Source organism: Rattus norvegicus, chromosome 1, assembly GCF_036323735.1.
Source record: "Rattus norvegicus strain BN/NHsdMcwi chromosome 1, GRCr8, whole genome shotgun sequence".
NCBI lineage: Eukaryota > Metazoa > Chordata > Mammalia > Rodentia > Muridae > Rattus > Rattus norvegicus.
The window spans coordinates 95,756,546-95,774,933 of record NC_086019.1 but is presented as its reverse complement, the minus strand read 5'-3'; the positions used below and the strand labels follow the sequence as shown (position 1 = coordinate 95,774,933).

The 18,388-nt window shown below is 41.5% G+C and overlaps 1 pseudogene; it reads left to right on the top strand.

The window, feature by feature from the left end:
* The first annotated feature begins 11,392 nt into the window (after window positions 1–11,392).
* Window positions 11,393–13,922, top strand: Hsp90aa1-ps10 (heat shock protein 90 alpha family class A member 1, pseudogene 10; annotated as a pseudogene).
* The last annotated feature ends 4,466 nt before the right edge of the window (window positions 13,923–18,388 follow it).

Below are 18,388 nucleotides of genomic sequence, written 5' to 3'. Positions count from 1 at the left end.
TCAACAGAGGAATGGGTACAGAAAATGTGGTACATCTACACAATGGAGTACTACTCAGCTAACAAGCAATGTGTTTATGAAATTTTCGGGTAAATGGATAGAACTAGAAAATATCATCCTGAGTGTGGTAACCTTGTCACAAAAGAACACACCTGGTATGTACTCACTGATAAGTGGATGATAGGAAAAAAGCTTATAATACCCATGATACAACTTGCTGACCACATGAAGGTCAAGAAGAAATAAGACCAAAGTGTGGATGCCTCAGTCTTACTTAGAAGGGGGAACAAAATAATCACTGGGAGGTAGTAGGTGGGAGTTGGGAGGAAAAGCAGACTGGTAGAGAAAAAAGGGGGGCAGGATCAGCTGTGTGAGGAGACAGAGATGTACAGAGGGTCAGAAAATTGAGCAAAGTTGTGGAGAAATAGGGGATGGGGAACTGAGGGCACTCAACAGAAACTTCCAGATTCAAGGAAAGCAAGTCTCCCAGGATCCAACATGGTTGACTTTAGCTGAAATACCCAACAATGGGAAGAGAGAACCTGTAGAGAACATATCCAAACATTAGTTATGGCCCTCGGTAGAAGGATGAGGCCACCCACCTTCTCTAAAGTTTTAACCCAGTATTGCTCCTGTCTAAGGAAAATACAGGTACAAAGAGTGGAGCAGAGACTGAAGCAAATGCCATCCAGAGACTTCCCCACCTGGAGATCCATCCTATATGCAGCCACCAAATCCAGTCACTATTTTGATGCCAAGAAGTGCTTGCTGACAGGATCCTGATATAGTTGTCTTCTGAGAGGCTCTACCAGAGCCTTACCAATATAGATGCATATGCTTGCAGCCAACCACTGGACAGAACTTAAAGACCACAATGGAGGAGTTAGCAGAAGGATTGAAGGAGCTGGAGGGGTTTGCAATCCCATAAAAAGAACAATATTAACCAACCAGATGTCCCACCATGAAGAGCTCCCAGGGACTAAACAACAAACCAAAGAATATACATGGAGAGACCCATGGCTCCAGCTGCACATGTAGCAGAGAATGGCCACATCTGGCTTTAATGGGTGGGAGGCCCTTGGTCTTGTGAAGGCTTGATGCCCCAGCATAGGGGAATACCAGGGTGGTGATGCGGGAGTGGATGAGTGTTTGATGGGGGGATCAACCTCACAGAAGCAGGGGCTGGAGGACAGGGGCTTTGCAGAAGGGAAACCAGTAAGGGAGATAATATTTGAACTGTAAATAAATAAAATAACAAATAAAAAATTTAAAAAGGTTTTCATTGGTATAAATCTTTGTATACTAATACAAAACTTAAGATTAATTTTGTTATTGTTAGATAGGAATTATGCCTATGCAACTCATTTAGGAAGACAAGGATTAGAACCAGTCCTTTTAATAGCTGGTATTAAAAGCTGTTTAAGATAATGAAGTACTGCAAATAAATAGTCAGATACTCAAACTCATAGACCTATTAGATTCAAATTTACTTAATTATAATAAAATGTTTTCAAGGGATCCCAGCCCACAGCTACCTGCTCCCAAACCCCGTGGGAGAGAGAGCTCACCGCCAAGACACGTGGGCACTCCTGAGACTGCAGGGCAAGAGAGACTGCTAGTACTGTCCACCTCTGCCCACATCCCTGGCCCAAGAGGAAACTGTATAGGGCCTCTGGGAACAGGAAGATAGGGGCACTCAATTCTGTGGTCCAGAAACCACCCTGATCTGAAGGGACCCGGTCAAACAGCTCCCTGCACCCAAGTCCCGTGGGAGGGAGAGCTAGACCTTCAGGGGGGCAGACATATCTGGGAAGCCAGAGAAGACTACTTGCTGAGCACATTTCTGACCCTAGAGGAAAATGCCTAGCACCATCTGGGCCCCTGTGCACAGGGTCCCGAGCGGAGGCGGAGCAGGGCCTTCTGGTTACTGCTCTCACGGAGAGCTGAAACTCAGCTCTGAGAATCGAGTCCAGACCTGAGACCAGAGGTAAGACGAACATTTCTGCTCCCAGTAACCTGCCTGGTGGACTCAGGACACACGCACACAGGGACACCTGAAGACCAGTAGACAGGAACGACTACATGCCTGAAAGCAGAACACTCTGCTCCCAAAACTGGCTGAAAGACAACAGGAAAACAGGTCTACAGCATTCCTGACACACAGGCCTATGGGATGGTCTAACCGCTGTCACAAATAGCAGAACAAGGTAACACCAGAGACAACATGATGGCAAGAGGCAAGTGCAGGAACGCAAGCAATAGAAACCAAGACTACATGGCATCATCGGAGCCCAATTCTCCCACCAAAGCAAACACTGAATATCCTAACACACCAGAAAAGCAAGATCTAGATTTAAAATCACATTTGATCATGATGATGGAGGACTTCAAGAAAGACATAAAGAACTCCTTTAAAGAAATGCAGGATACACAAATAAACTAGCAGAAGTCTATAGAGAGAAAATGCAAAAATCCCTGAAATAATTCCAGGAAAACACAAACAAACAGGTGAAGAGATTGAAAATGGAAATAGAAGCAATACAGAAAGCACAAAGGGGGACAACCCTGGATATAGAAAACCAAAGGAAGAGACAAGGAGATGTAGATACAGCATCAACAACAGAAAGCAAGAGGTAGAAGAGAGAATCTCATGAGCAGAAGATTCCATAGAAATCATCGACACAGCACTCAAAGATAATGCAAAACGGAAAACACTACTGGTCCAAAACATACAGGAAATCCAGGACACAATGAGAAGATCAAACCTAAGGATAATAGGTATAGAAGAGAGTGAAGACTCCCAACTCAAATGACAAGGAAATATCTTCAACAAAACCATAGAAGAAAACTTCCCTAACCTAAAGAAAGAGATGCCCATAAACGTACAAGAAGCCTACAGAACTCCAAATAGATTGGACCAGAAAAGAAACTGCTACCATCACATAATAGTCAAAACACTAAATGCACAAAATAAAGAAAGAGTATTAAAAGCAGTAAGGGGGAAAGGTCAAGTAACATATAAAGGCAGACCTATCAGAATCACACCAGACTTCTCACCAGAGACTATGAAAGCCAGAAGATCCTGGACAGATGTCATACAGACCCTAAGAGAACACAAATGCCAGCCCATGCTACTATATCCAGCAAAACTCTCAATTAACATAGATGGAGAAACCAAGATGTTCCACGACAAAACCAAATATACACAATATCTTTCTACAAATCCAGCCCTACAAGGGATGATAAATGGTAAAACCCAACACAAGTAGACAAGTTACACCCTAGACAAAGCAAGAAACTAATCGTTTTGCAACAAAACAAAGAGAAGACAAGCACAAACATAATCTTACATCCAAACAAGAATACAACAGGAAGCAACAATCACTATTCCTTAATATCTCTCAACATCAGTGGACTCAATTCCCCAATGAAGACACACAGATTAGCAAACTGGATACTCAATGAGGACCCAACATTTTGCTGCCTACAGGAAACACACCTCAGAGACAAAGACAGACACTACCTGAGAGTAAAAGTCTGGAAAACAACTTTACAAGCAAATGGTCTGAAGAAGCAAGCTAGAGTAGCCATTCTAATATCGAATAAAATTGATTTTCAACCAAACATCATTAAAAAAGACAAGGAAGTACACTTCATATTCATCAAAGGAAAAATCCACCAAGATGAACTATCAATCCTAAATATCTATGCTCCAATTACAAGGGCACCTACATACATAAAAGAAACCTTACTAAAGCTCAAAGCACATATTGCACTTCACACAATAATAGTAGTAGACTTCAACACCTCACTGTCATCAATGGACAGATCATGGAAACAGAAATTAAACAGAGACATAGACAGTCTAAGAGAAGTCATGAACCAAATGGATTTAACAGATATTTATAGAACATTCTATTCTAAAACAAAACGATATACCTTCTTCTCACCACCCCATGGTACTTTCTCCAAAATTGACCATATAATCAGTCATAAAAAGGCCTCAACAGATACAGAAAGATAGAAATAATTCCATGCGTCCTATCAGACCACCACAGGATAAAGCTGGTGTGCAATAACAATAAGGAAAGGATGCCCACATATATATGGAAGTTGAATAATGCTCTACTCAATGATAAACTAGTCAAGGAAGGAATAAAGAAAGAAATTAAAGACTGCTCAGAATTTAATGAAAATGAAGGTACAACATACCCGAACTTATGGGACACAATGAAAGCTGTGCTAAGAGGAAAACTCATAGCTCTGAGTGCCTGCAGAAAGAAACAGGAGAGAGCATATGTCAGCAGCTTGACAGCACACCTAAAAGCTCTAGAACAAAAAGAAGTAAACACACCAAGGAGGAATAGAAGGCAGGAAATAATCAAACTCAGAGCTGAAACCAACCAAGTAGAAACAAAAAGGACTATACAAAGAATCAACAGAACCAAAAGCTGTTTTTTTGTGAAATTCAACAAGACAGATAAACCCTTAGCCAGACTAACGAGAGGACACAGAGAATGTGTCTAAATCTGATTTAACAAAATCAGAAATGAAAAGGAAGACATAACAACAGAGCCAGAGGAAATTCAAAAAATCATCAGATCCTACTAAAAAGCCTCTAATCGACAAAACTTGAAAATCTGCAGGAAATGGACAATTTCCTAGACAGATACCAGGTACTGAAGTTACATCAGGGACAAATAAACCATTTAAACAACCCCATAACTCCTAACAAAATAGAAGCAGTCATTAAAAGTTTCCCAACCAAAAAGAGCCCAGGTCCAGATGGGTTCAGTGCAGAATTCTATCAGACCTTCATAGAAGACCTCATACCAATACTATCCAAACTATTCCACAAAACTGAAACAGATGGAGCACTACCAAATTCCTTCTATGAAGCCACAATTACTCTTTTTTTTTTTTTGGTTCTTTTTTTTCGGAGCTGGGGACCGAACCCAGGGCCTTGCACTTCCTAGGTGCTCTACCACTGAGCTAAATCCCCAGCCCCTCACAACCCCCACAATTACTCTTATACCTAAACCACACAAAGACCCAACAAAGAAAGAGAACTTCAGACCAATTTCCTTTATGAATATCGACACAAAGATACTCAATAAAATTCTTGCAAACCGAATCCAAGAGCACAACAAAACAGTCATCTATCATGATCAAGTAGGCTTCATTCCAGGGATGCAGGGATGATTTAATATGTGGAAAACCATCAACAGAATCCACTATATAAACAAACTGAAAGATAAAAATCACATAATCATTTCATTAGATGCTGAGAAAGCATTTGACAAAATTCAACACCACTTCATGATAAAAGTCTGGGAAAGAACAGGAATTCAAGGCCTATACCTACACATAGTATAAGCCATATACAACAAAGCAGTAGCTAACATTAAACTAAATGGAGAGAAACTTGAGGCAATACACTAAAATCAGGGAATAGACAAGGCTGCACACCCTCTTTCTACTTATTCAATATAGTTCAGTAAGTCCTAGCCAGAGCAATCAGACAACAAAAGGAGATCAAATATATACAGATTCGAAGTGAAGAAGTCAAAATACCACTATTTGCAGACAATATGATTTTATACTTAAGTGATCCCAAAAGTTCTACCAGAGAACAACTAAACCTAATAAACACCTTCAGCAAACTGTCTGGGTATAAAATTAACTCGAATAAATCAGTAGCCTTCCTCTACACAAAAGAGAAACAAGCTGAGAAAGAAATTAGGGAAACGACACCCTTCATAAAAGTCCCAAATAATATAAAATAACTTGGTGTGACTTTAACCAAGCAAGTGAAAGATCTGTATGATAAGAACTTCAAGTCTTTGAAGAAAGAAATTGAAGAAGATCTCAGAAGATGGAAAGATCTCCCATGCTCTTGGATTCGCAGGATTAATATAGTAATAATGGCCAGTTTACCAAAAGCAATCTACAGATTCAATGTAATTCCCATCAAAATTCCAACCCAATTCTTCAGAGAGTTAGACAGAACAATTTGCAAATTCATCTGGAATAACAAAAATCCCCGGATAGCTAAAACTATCCTCAACAATAAAAGGATTTCTGGGGGAATCACTATCCCTGAACTCAAGCAGTATTACAGAGCAATAGTGATAAAAACTGCATGGTATTGGTACAGAGACAGACAGATAGACCAGTGGAATAGAACTGAAGACCCAGAAAGGAACCCACACACCTATGGTCACTTGATTTTTGACAAAGAGCCAAAACCATCCATTGGAAAAAAGATAACCTTTTCAGCAAATGGCACTGGTTCTACTGGAGGTCAGCATGTAGAAGAATGCAGATCGATCCATGCTTATCACCCTGTACAAAGCTTAAGTCTAAGTGAATCAAGGACCTCCACATCAAACCAGATACACTCAAACTAATAGAAGAAAAGTGGGGAAGCATGTTGAACACATGGGCACTGGAGAAAACTTCCTGAAGAGAAGACCAATGGTTTATGCTGTAAGATCAAGAATCAACAAATGGGATATCATAAAACTGCAAAGCTTCTGTAAGGCAAAGGACACTGTTGTTAGGACAAAACGACAACCAACAGATTGGAAAAAGATTTTTACCAATCCTACAACTGATAGAAGGCGTATATCCAAAATATACAAAAAACTCAAGAAGTTAGACTGCAGGGAGACAAATAACCCTATTAAAAATGGGGTTCAGAGCTAAACAAAGAGTTCACAGCTGAGGAATGCTGAATGGGTGAGAAACACCTAAAGAAACGTTCAACATCTTTAGTCATAAGGGAAATGCAAATCAAAACAACCCTGAGATTTCACCTCACACCAGTGAGAATGGCTAAGATCAAAAACTCAGGTGACAGCAAATGATGGCAAGGATGTAGAGAAAGAGGAACACTCTTCCATTGTTGGTGGAATTGCAGACTGGTACAACCATTCTGGAAATCAGTCTGGAGGTTCCTCAGAAAATTGGACATTGAACTACTTGAGGACCCAGCTATACCTCTCTTGGGCATATACCCAAAAGATGCCCCAACATATAACAAAGACACGTGCTCCACTATGTTCATCGCAGCCTTATTTATAATAGCTAGAAGCTGGAAAGAACACAGATGCCCTTCAACAGAGGAATGGATACAGAAAATGTGGTGCATCTACACAATGGAATACTACTCAGCTATCAAAAACAATGACTTTATGAAATTCATAGGCAAATGGATGGAACTGGAAAATGTCATCTTGAGTGAGGTAACCCAAACACAGAAAAACACACATGGTATGCACTCATTGATAAGTCAATATTAGCCCAAATGCTCGAATTACCCTAGATGTACAGAACACATGAAACTCAAGAGGGATGACCAAAATGTGAATGCTTCACTCCTTCTTTAAAAGGGGAACAAGAATACCCTTTGGAGGGAATAGGGAGGCAAAGTTTAGGACAGAGGCAGAAGGATCAGTCATTCAGAACCTGCCCCACATGTGGCCTGTACATATACAGCCACCAAACTAGATAAGATGGATGAAGCAAAGAAGTGCAGGCTGACAGGAACCGGATGTAGATCTCTCCTGAGAGACACACCCAGAATACAGCTAATACAGAGGCGAATGCCAGCAGCAAACCACTGAACTGAGAATGGGACCCCTGTTGAAGGAATCAGAAAAAGGACTTAAAGAGCTTGAAGGGGCTTGAGACCCATATGAACAACAATGTCAACCAACCAGAACTTCCTGGGACTAAGCCACTACCCAAAGATTATACAGGGACTGACCCTGGGCTCCAACTGCATAGGTCGCAATGAATAGCTTAGTAAAAGCACCAGTGGAAGGGGAAGCCCTTGGTCCTGCCCAGACTGAACCCCTAGTGAACATGATTGTTGGGTGGAGGATGGTAATGGGGGAGGATGGAGAGGGGAACACCTGTATAGAAGGGAACGAGGAGGTGTTAGCGGAATGTTGGCCCGAAAATCAGGAAAGGGAAGAACAATTTAAATGTAAATAAGTAATACCCAATTTAATAAAGATGGAGGAAAAAATGGTGTACAAAGCTACACAAAATAATCTCTTCTGAGGATTATCGAATGGCCAAAAAACACCTGAAGAATTATTCAAAATCCTTAATCATCAGGGACATGCAAATCAAAACAGCCCTGAGATTCCACCTCACACCAGTCAGAATGGCTAAGACAAAAATCTCAGGTGACAGCAGATGCTGGCGAGGATGTGGAGAAAGAGGAACAGTCCTCCATTGTTGGTGGAATTGAAAACTGGTACAACCACTCTGGAAATCAGTCTGAAGTTTGCTCAGAAAATTGTACATTCCACTACCTGAGGACCCAGCTATACCTCTCCTGGGGCATATACCAAAAAGATGCTCCAACATACAACAAAGACACGTGCTTCACTACGTTCATCGCTGACGTATTTATAAAAGCCAGAAGCTGGAAAGAACCCAGATGCCCTTCAACAGAGGGATGGATTAAAAAAATGTTTTCAAGGTTAATCAAATAGTAAATAGCTAAAAATAATCAATGTTTGACAATTCAGTTTCGCTATATATAGATAAATGGTCTTCAAAAGCATCAGAGATCCGTAGAATATGGCATATAACATTATTTCATTATTAAAAGATTTGACTGTGAAACATGTCTGTTCCTGAAGTACCACCATCCACTTCAAAAAGGTGATGAACATTAACACCCCCATGTGGAGTTGCTTTCATATAGCAAGCTAGCTACTAGGAAAGAAATGCCCTAATATCATCTGTAGACAGAATCCTGGCCAAAAGGAACAAATGACACAAGATAATTGATTGCTAATCTATGTGCAGACGGGGTAAGCTAGTCCTTCATAATTCTTGCTTTTCTGGAGGTTTGTCAGATGTTCTCGACCAGAAGACTGAAGATAAGTGCACAGTGTTATTAGGAATATCGAAGATGGTCAAGGCAGTCAGCTGTCTCTGCAAATTGTTTAAATTTTTCAAGACATCTTCCTGAAATTTCTGCATACTCAAATATTTATTCCTTCACAAATCTAAGATGGGGTAGAAGACTAGTGGTAGTCTCACAGTCAAATATAAATTGTTTAGCACTAAAAGAGATGTTCTAGATTAAGGTGGTTTTCAGATGGTAATACAAGGTAAAATGCAAGATGATTGATGGACAGAATTGTAAACTCATTAAGTTAGCATAGATGATGTTTATTGCCTTGCTTGTTCATTAATCTAGAACTGACCTTGTGATTTACATGTAATTAAAATGGTTTAAAAGCAGCCTAGATAAAATAAAACCACTTCAGCCTCAGAAGTGGCTGGAGTCGTGTTATAATGTTGTCTAATTGTCCTTTTTCTTTTTAATCCTCCCTCCTTCTCTGGAGAACCCGTTTACTGACTGAGCTAGCTTCATCACATCTTTAGACAGAATTTAATTCTAAGTCACCATGTTCCCCTTTGCTCAGCCATGTCATTAAACAGCTGTGGTGCCGGGACTGCTTCTTTTCTTTTTACCTTTCTTTTTATCTTTATTGAGACAGGGTTTCTCTATGCATCTCAGGCTGTCCTAGAACTCACCCCAGATACCTTGATGAGCTCAATCTCACAGATGTATGCCTGCCTCTCATTTCTGGTGCTGGGACTAAGTTTCCCTGCCTCAAGCCTTTTAACATGGAGGTCATGATAATATTGTTTACAGGACACTGATCTAGCGGATTCCCTTGGTGAGTAGCTTGAGTTAACATTTTGGTTTGGCTGGTCTAATTTCATTTTGCTTTTCAAAGTATTTTTCTTTTTAAATTATATGTTTGTCTAGGTGGTGTTGATGCAATCCTTTACACAAGATCTAGAGTTTACATCAGACCAGAGGCAGGCAGATCAGTGAGTTTGAAGCTACCCTGGTCTACAGAGTGAGTTCCAGGACAGCCATGACACAGGAAAACCATGTCTCAAAAATTAATCCATCAATCACATTATGTGTTTGTATATCTGTGTGAGTGTGTACAGTGTGTGTGCAGTTGTCTGTTAAGGCTAATAAGATCCTGGAGCTAAAGTTGGAAGTGGCGATAAGATGGTTGATGTGGGTGTTGGGAACAGAACCCTGTTCCTCTGCATTCATAACCTGTTGTGCTCTGACCCCCAACCACCACCCCCAGAATAACTGCAGCCATTCTGTTCCACACCCACCAGCCATTTCATGTTGTTGAAGTAACATGCCTGCCAGTCATTGGAATAGAGAAGCAACTTTGCTCAGAGCAGGATCATGCTGACCATATGCCCTGTTATGTTCTGAAGGTTCGGAAGTTCATTAGTCTTAATAAATTATACAAAGATTTATGCAGGATCCATGAAATCAAAGGCCTGTATGAACTGTTATGTCTAAAATATCTTTACTCATAGCAGACTACTAGGCAGTACTTCCTGCCCCTGAGTATGAACCCAATGTGTGTTTTTTCCTTTATAAGCTAACAGAAAAAGATGCCATTGTCATAGTTCACAAAATTCTGAACTATGTACCTGGTCAGACCAGAATTAGAATGTGAGTTCAATATACCATTCCTGTTTGACTGAGATTGGTGTTCATGTGCTTTGTGGACCACAACAAAACCCCTGAGCCATCTCTCTAGCCCCTATTTGGATAATTTTATGTGAGCACTTGGGAGATCATGTTTAGACTGCACTAGTGTTACTATGAAGGATTTGGGAGGCCACTCCTGCCCCCCCCTTTTCTGCCATTTTCTGCTTTTATTAATCTAATTTTGTTTTCGATTGTTAGACATTAATTTTTTCAACTTGCCCTAAGTAGAATATTAAGTTGTGAATGGTTCCCAAACTCATTTGCAAGCAAAGAGAAGAAAACAAACAGAACAAATAAAGTTATTTGTTAAAATCTAGTGGCAGGGGGTTGGGGATTTAGCTCAGTGGTAGAGCGCTTGCCTAGGAAGCGCAAGGCCCTGGGTTCGGTCACCAGCTCCGAAAAAAAGAACCAAAAAAAAAAAAAAAAAAATCTAGTGGCAGGACCAGATCCTAGAAGGCAGCCAGCAGGAGGCTGATGAAGGAGCTTATAGAGGTCTACAAATATGGGATGAAAAACTTCTATAGCAGGAGGTACATGAAGCTCAGTCATTGACTTTGCAAGAGTTTATTAATCCTGATAGCCCTCTGTATAAGAAGACGCCTTCAGAATTGAAATCAATTCTCCAGCAGAGCATCCATCCAAATCACCCAAGATCACATTTAAAACAAAGATCTATCACTCCAATTATGGTGGCTTGAAGAGGTTTGATCACTATAGATTTAAGTGTTTGAAGGCTTGGTCCTGGGGTGGGGGGTGCTATTAGGTGGTGTGGCCTTATTGGAATAGGTGGAGTTGTTAAGGAATTCGGCCACTGTGGCGGTGGGTTTGAGATCTCTGATCTCTTATGCTGAAGCTATACCCAGTGTGGATTATAGTCTCCTGTTTGCTTTAAAATTGAGATTTAAAACTCTGAGCTCAGTTGCTTCAGTGTCCTGGTTTGGTTAGTCACACTTCGTGTGTGCTTATTCAACCAAGATGCCTGAGGAAACTCAGACCCAAGACCAACCAATGAAAGAGGAGGAGGTGAAGACCTTTGCCTTTCAGGCAGAAATTGCCCAGTTAATGTCCTTGATCATCAACACTTATTACTTGAACAAAGAGATCTTTCTGAGGGAGTTCATTTCCAATTTATCAGATGCTCTGGATAAAATCAGATATGAGAGCTTGACAGACCCTAGTAAACTCAACTTGGGTAAGGAGCTGCACATTAATCTCATTCCCAACAAATAAGATCAACCCTCACTATTGAGGATACTGGCATTGGAATGACCAAGGCTGACTTGATCAATAACCTTGGCACTATTGCCAAGTCAGGCACCAAAGCATTCATGGAGGCTTTGCAGGCTGGTGCAGATATCTCTATGATTGGCCAGTTTGGTGTTGGTTTTTACTATGCGTATTTGGTTGCTGAGAAAGCGACTGTCCTCACGAAACACAATGATGGTGAGCAGTGTGCCTTGGAATCCTCAGCTGGGGGAATCCTTCCCAGTGAGGACTGACACAGGTGAACCACTGGGTCGTGGAGCAAAGGTTATCTTGCATCTGAAAGAAGACCAAACTGAGTATTTGGAGAAAAGGAGAATAAAAGAGAATATGAAGAAATATTCTCAGTTTATTGACCATCCCATTACTCTTTGTGGTGAAGGAATGTGATAAGGAAGTCAGTGATGATGAGGCTGAAGAAATGGACAACAAAGATGAGGAGAAAGAAAAAGAAGAAAAGGAGTCTGATGACAAGCCTGAGGTAGAAGATGTTGGTTCTGATGAAGAAGAAAAAAAAGAATGATGGTGACAAGAAGAAAAAGAAGATGATAAAGTAAAAGTACATTGATAAAGAAGAACTCAACAAAACAAAGCCGATTTGGACCAGAAGTCTTCTTGACATTAAGAATGAAGAATATGGGGGTTGGGGATTTAGCTCAGTGGTAGAGCGCTTGCCTAGGAAGCGCAAGGCCCTGGGTTCGGTCCCCAGCTCCGAAAAAAAGAACAACAACAACAACAACAAAAAAAAAAAGAATGAAGAATATGGAGAGTTCTACAAGAGCTTACCCAGGGATTGGGAAGAACATTTGTCAGTAAAACATTTTGTGTTGAAGGACAATTAGGATTCCTGGCCCTTCTTTTTGTCCCAAGACATGCTCCTTTTGATCTGTTTGAAAACAGAAAAAGAACAATATCAAGTTGTATGTTCTCAGAGTTTTTTAACTGTGAGGAGTTAAACCCCAAGTATCTGAATTTCATCAGAGGGGTGGTGGATTCTGAAGATCTCCCTCCAAATATTTCCCGTGAAATGCTGCAACAAAGCAAAATTCTGAAAGTTATCAGAAAGAATTGGGTCAAGAAATGCCCAGAGCTATTTACTGGCTGAAGATAAAGAGAACTACAAAAAAGTTTTATGAGCAGTTCTCCAAAAATATAAAGCTTGGAATACATGAAGACTCTCAAAAATTAGAAGAAGCTTTCAGAGCTGTTGAGATATTACATATCTGCTTCTGGGGATGAGATGGTTTCTCTGAAGGACTACTGCACCAGAATGAAGGAAAACCAGAAGCACATCTATTTTATCACAGGTGAGACCAAGGACTAGATTGGTAACTCAGCCTTTGTGGAACGTCTCCTCAAGCATGGCTTAGAAGTAATCTATATGATTGAGTCCATTGATGAGTATTGTGTGCAACAGCTGAAGGAATTTGAGGGCAAGACCTTGGTGTCACTTACCAAATAAGGACTGGACCTTGCAGAAGATGAAGAGGAAAAGAAGAAACAGGAAGAGAAAAAGGCAAAGCTTGAGAACTGCTGCAAAATTATGAAAGATATATTGGAGGAAAAGGTTGAAAAGGTGGTTGTGTCAAACCGATTGCTGACATCCCCATGCTGTATTGTCACAAGCTCATATGAGTGGACCTCAAACAAGGAGAGAACCATGAAAGCTCAAGCCCTCAGAGACAACTCAACAATGGGTTACATGGCAGCCAAGAAACACCTGGAGGCAAGAGGCAGAGGCTGACGAGAATGACAAGTCTCTGAAGGATCTGATCATCTTGCTGTATGAAACTGCACTCCTGTCTTCCGGCTTCAGTCTGGAAGATCCCCAGACTGATGCTAACAGGATCTACAGGATGATCAAGCTTGGTCTAGGTTTTGATGAGGATGATCTTATTGAGGAGGATACCAGGGCTGCTGTAACTTAAGAAATGCCACCCCTGGAAGGAGATGATGACACATCACGCATGGAAGATGTAGATAGGCTTCACCAGAACTATGGGTTTGATGTTTACCTTCATCCCTTCTGATAATGTATTTTCCATGATTTTTGTTTATTTTTGTTAAAATTTAAAATATCTGTGTGGCATGAAAACTAAGGGGAAGATAAAATTTCTACATGTAATACTGTGATACTGTAAGTTTGACTCCAGAGGTTGATAGAATGTTTGCTGTAAGACATGATGTAATGTACCCTGTTAAAGTTAACTTTGTGGTCTGAAGTATTTAGCTGTTGAACTGGATTCCTTAGTAGAGCAAATTGAGGTGGGTTAAGTTTCATCTTAAAAATTTATCATTTCCTGTAGTTAAATCTGCATGTATGAGTCATAGAAGTAAACACAAGTTGAAACAACTTGACAGAGGAATTCCTTAAGAAGCTTGTTTTCCACAGTACCGAGAACAAAACCCTAAGTGTCCCTAGGTCTTTTAACTCATCAAGGCTTGTGAATGTGGAAATAACAGTGCCCAATAGCATTCTGCTTTAAAAGGTAAATACAGATGAGTGGAAAAGAAAAAAAAAACTCTGAGCCCTTCCAGAACCATTTTTGCCTGCACACTTCCATATTTCCAACCATGATGATACCTCTGAATCTGTAAGCCAACCCAGTAAAATTCTGTCCTTTATAAGACAGAATTTGCCTTGGTTATGCTGTGTCTTTACAGCAATGAAATACGAAGACACTAATCTCAAAGAGAAAGGGCATGTCTGTCTGCCAGTAATTAGTGCTTAGACTGGAGGCCAGCCAGTGAGACTGACCATGTAATCCAGTTCCTCACAGCACTGGTGACCCACCCCTGAGCAACCACTCTGGGCTGAGATAGCTGAAGAATAACTTAAATAAAATACATATTTCTGAAAGAATGCAGAAGAGTTTACAAAGAAATAGTGGGGAAAGTGACCTTTTGGCCCATAACTACCCAGAATGATTCCAGCAAGTTTGAGCAAAGTCCTTGAGCAGGGCGTTCCAATACCCAGCCAAGCAGGACTCTCTAGAGAATTAATTAATGCATACCTCCCCCTGGTGTCCACTTGTGGCAGTTACTAACTTTCTATATTTTCCTTAATCAAAAGTTATTGAAGTATTTTTATAGAGGGGTTCTGCCCGACATCAGCCAGTATATCCCCCAAAGAAATCTGGTATTTTTATTTAAACATTGTCAGGTTAGACTGGGCAGGTCCTGAACTGTTCTAATCTACATCCAGCAATAGGCCCTGGGTTACTTGCGGTTTGAGTCTTCTAGCCTGACTTCTTCTGCTCCCTGTCTGTCCTCAGGGCAATTTTCTCTGGGCCATGTGCTCATGGTCCAATCTGCCTCATGGCAACCTTTGTTTTTTTCTCCCTCTCCTACAATGGGTTACATGGCAGCCAAGAAACACCTGGAGGCAAGAGGCAGAGGCTGACGAGAATGACAAGTCTCTGAAGGATCTGATCATCTTGCTGTATGAAACTGCACTCCTGTCTTCTGGCTTCACTCTGGAAGATTCCCGGACCGATGCTAACAGGATCTACAGGATGATCAAGCTTGGTCTAGGTTTTGATGAGGATGATCTTATTGAGGAGGATACCAGGGCTGCTGTAACTTAAGAAATGCCACCCCTGGAAGGAGATAATGACACATCACGCATGGAAGATGTAGATAGGCTTCACCAGAACTATGTGTTTGATGTTTACCTTCATTCCTTCTGATAATGTATTACCTGTGGTTCCTACCTAAAAGAGCCCTGATTGATCTCAAGTTTTGCCTTTCTCTCTTTCCTGCACAGGCCCAGGCTCTAGCCTTTTGTTACCCAATCAGAGATTATTGGGGAGTGTTCCTTATAACACATTGGTCAATAAAATGCCCATATTGAGTACAGACCTCAGCATCTGAATAAACAGTGGACAAGAGCATCCCCAACAGAAAGAGGTCTAGTTAATCTGTAAAGAAGTATTTTAAAAGTAAAAAAATGAAATGAAACACAATCACATGGCTGGAGAGATGGCTCATTGGTTAAGAGCAGAGACTGCTTTTCCAGAGAAGGGTTCAATTCCCAGCATGCATACGGCTGCTCACAACTGTAGGAAACCCAATACACTTTTCTAGCCTCCATGGGCAGCACACACACATGGTTTACAGAAATATATGAAGGCAAAACATAAATATACAAAAAATAAAGAAATTTTAAAGAAAATCCATGGCAAGACTCCCCAAGGTGAGTAACTGGACCCTGACTTTGGAGAGGTGGTCTGACGTCTTTCTTTCAGATACCTAATTTTCATACCTAGAAGTTACTCAGGTGAGAGTTACTTTGCTCCAGGGCAAAGATAAGGTTACATAAGCCCAGGTCCCCACCATAGACATCCTCTAATAACAGTAACAATCTTTCCACAGGTTTCCATGACTACAGAGCCATGTAAGAAGCATGCATAGATGAGCAGAGGGCATCCTGGGCCCTTCACATCTCTATGTTCCATTCATCTGATGACTTAATTGTGAGTTTGTCCTTCACACTTTCCACTGGAGACCACTGGGTGTTTGGATTCTGGGGTCTGGAGTACAGAACAGGGGCTGTGTGGATTCACCCCACTGAAAAAATGTCCTATAGGAAGTGTTAAAAACGCTGGGCATACACAAGTGCTTAGAGGCAAGATTGAGTTGTCTCTTACGTTTTAGAGTTCTAGAGGGCCAGGATACAGGACTCAGGCACAGAATGCAAATGCGAAACTGAGCTTTTATTTTGAAGGAATTGGAAGCCATGAACGCGTTGAAGTAGAAGAAGACCTAGCAGCTCCAGTTAAGGTGGGGATAGCTCAAACGTTGCTTCTCAACTCATCTGGAAGGAAGGAGTCATTAGCTGTCATTGGTAAGAGTATCAGTGTGTAGACTTGGCCATGGCGAGCATGTGACTGAATGATCAACTTTAAGACCTTAAGATGTCTCAAGGGTTGTACACAAAGGCAAGTTTTGGAGGTAAGACCATAGAATGGGCCAGCATGAGAGGGTGTGAGGGCCTTTCCTGCTAGGCTCAGAGTTGAAATGGCATTTATTTGTGCACACACTTTGTTTGTGGGCAGCCTAGGCTTCACTTGAAGCAGGAGTGTGTTACAGACAGCTACCATTGGCCTCGTGTCTCAAGAGGCTAGGGAGAAGGGAGCCAGGAGTGCAGGATGGAGGTGATTGTGTATAAGCAGACAGTGGACATGCTGTAAGGGTCAATGCTTTCCTTTTCATGGTGGAGAAAGTGACAATTGAAAATGTGGCCATGGATTAGCAGAAGCTTCTGAATAAGACAGAGACTCCTCTACTGTGACGTGATGCTTGAGAACTTCGTGTTGTGGCCTCACATGATCCTTTACAAACCCCTGCCTTAGGGTCTGCACTTTCCTTTTCTTCATGGATTGTACTTTTCTCTTTGGTTTTTCAGGAAAGGGTTTCTCTGGGTAGCCCTGTCTCTTCAAGAACTCCCACTGTAGATCAGCCTGGGCTTCAACTCAGAATTCCACCTGCCCCTGGTTCCTGAATGCTGGTTATCAAGGATTGCTCTTTCTATGTCTCAGATAGTAAAGCTTAGGCAGTGAAGGCGACTATCGAAAACAAAAAGCTGGTGAAGATGTGATTGAACGAGGCAGACATGTTCCAGCCCCCACAAGCAGCAGACCTTAGCAGCTTCAGCCACGTGGTTTGAGCTTTTGGGTCAAGAAAAAGGCTATGGAATCTCCCTCTTCAACTAGCGAAAGCCTCTGAGGCCAGGCTTGTGTCATTGATGTCCTTGCATGGAGACCAAGGGAAGACTGCATGAAGCCATGAAAGTAAATTTCAGATTGCCTTGGAGACCCCAAGATGTTGGATTTGCTGGAGCATTGGGAAATGTGTTGAGGAGAGCTGCTAACCGGAAGTGGAACTAGCCCAAGAAAAAGAACTGTGTTGCAGGGGAAAAAGCAAAGAAGTGTCGAAGGTCTGAATTGTGCCTTTACAACACACATGAGAACGCAGAGTTTGGAGTCTTCTCAGCTGTTTCTGTCTTACTTTGGGCCAGTATTTTCTCACTATGCTCCTTATGGGATGGTAATGTATATCCGGTGACATCTTTGTGGGAAGTATGTGATTTGCTTTTTTTTGTCTTTATTTCATGGGGGATTATAGTTAAGAGATGGCATGGATTGAAGAAGAGACTTTGAATTTTTTTTTTTATTAACTTGAGTATTTCTTATATACATTTCGAGTGTTATTCCCTTTCCCGGTTTCCGGGCAAACATCCCCCTCCCCCCTCCCATTCCTTATGGGTGTTCCCCTCCCAACCCTCCCCCCATTGCCGCCCTCCCCCCATAGTCTAGTTCACTGGGGGTTCAGTCTTAGCAGGACCCAGGGCTTCCCCTTCCACTGGTGCTCTTACTAGCATATTCATTGCTACCTATGGGGACAGAGTCCAGGGTCAGTCCATGTATAGTCTTTAGGTAGTGGCTTAGTCCCTGGAAGCTCTGGTTGCTTGACATTGTTGTACTTTTGGGGTCTCGAGCACCTTCAAGCTCTTCCAGTTCTTTCTCTGATTCCTTCAACGGGGGACCTATTCTCAGT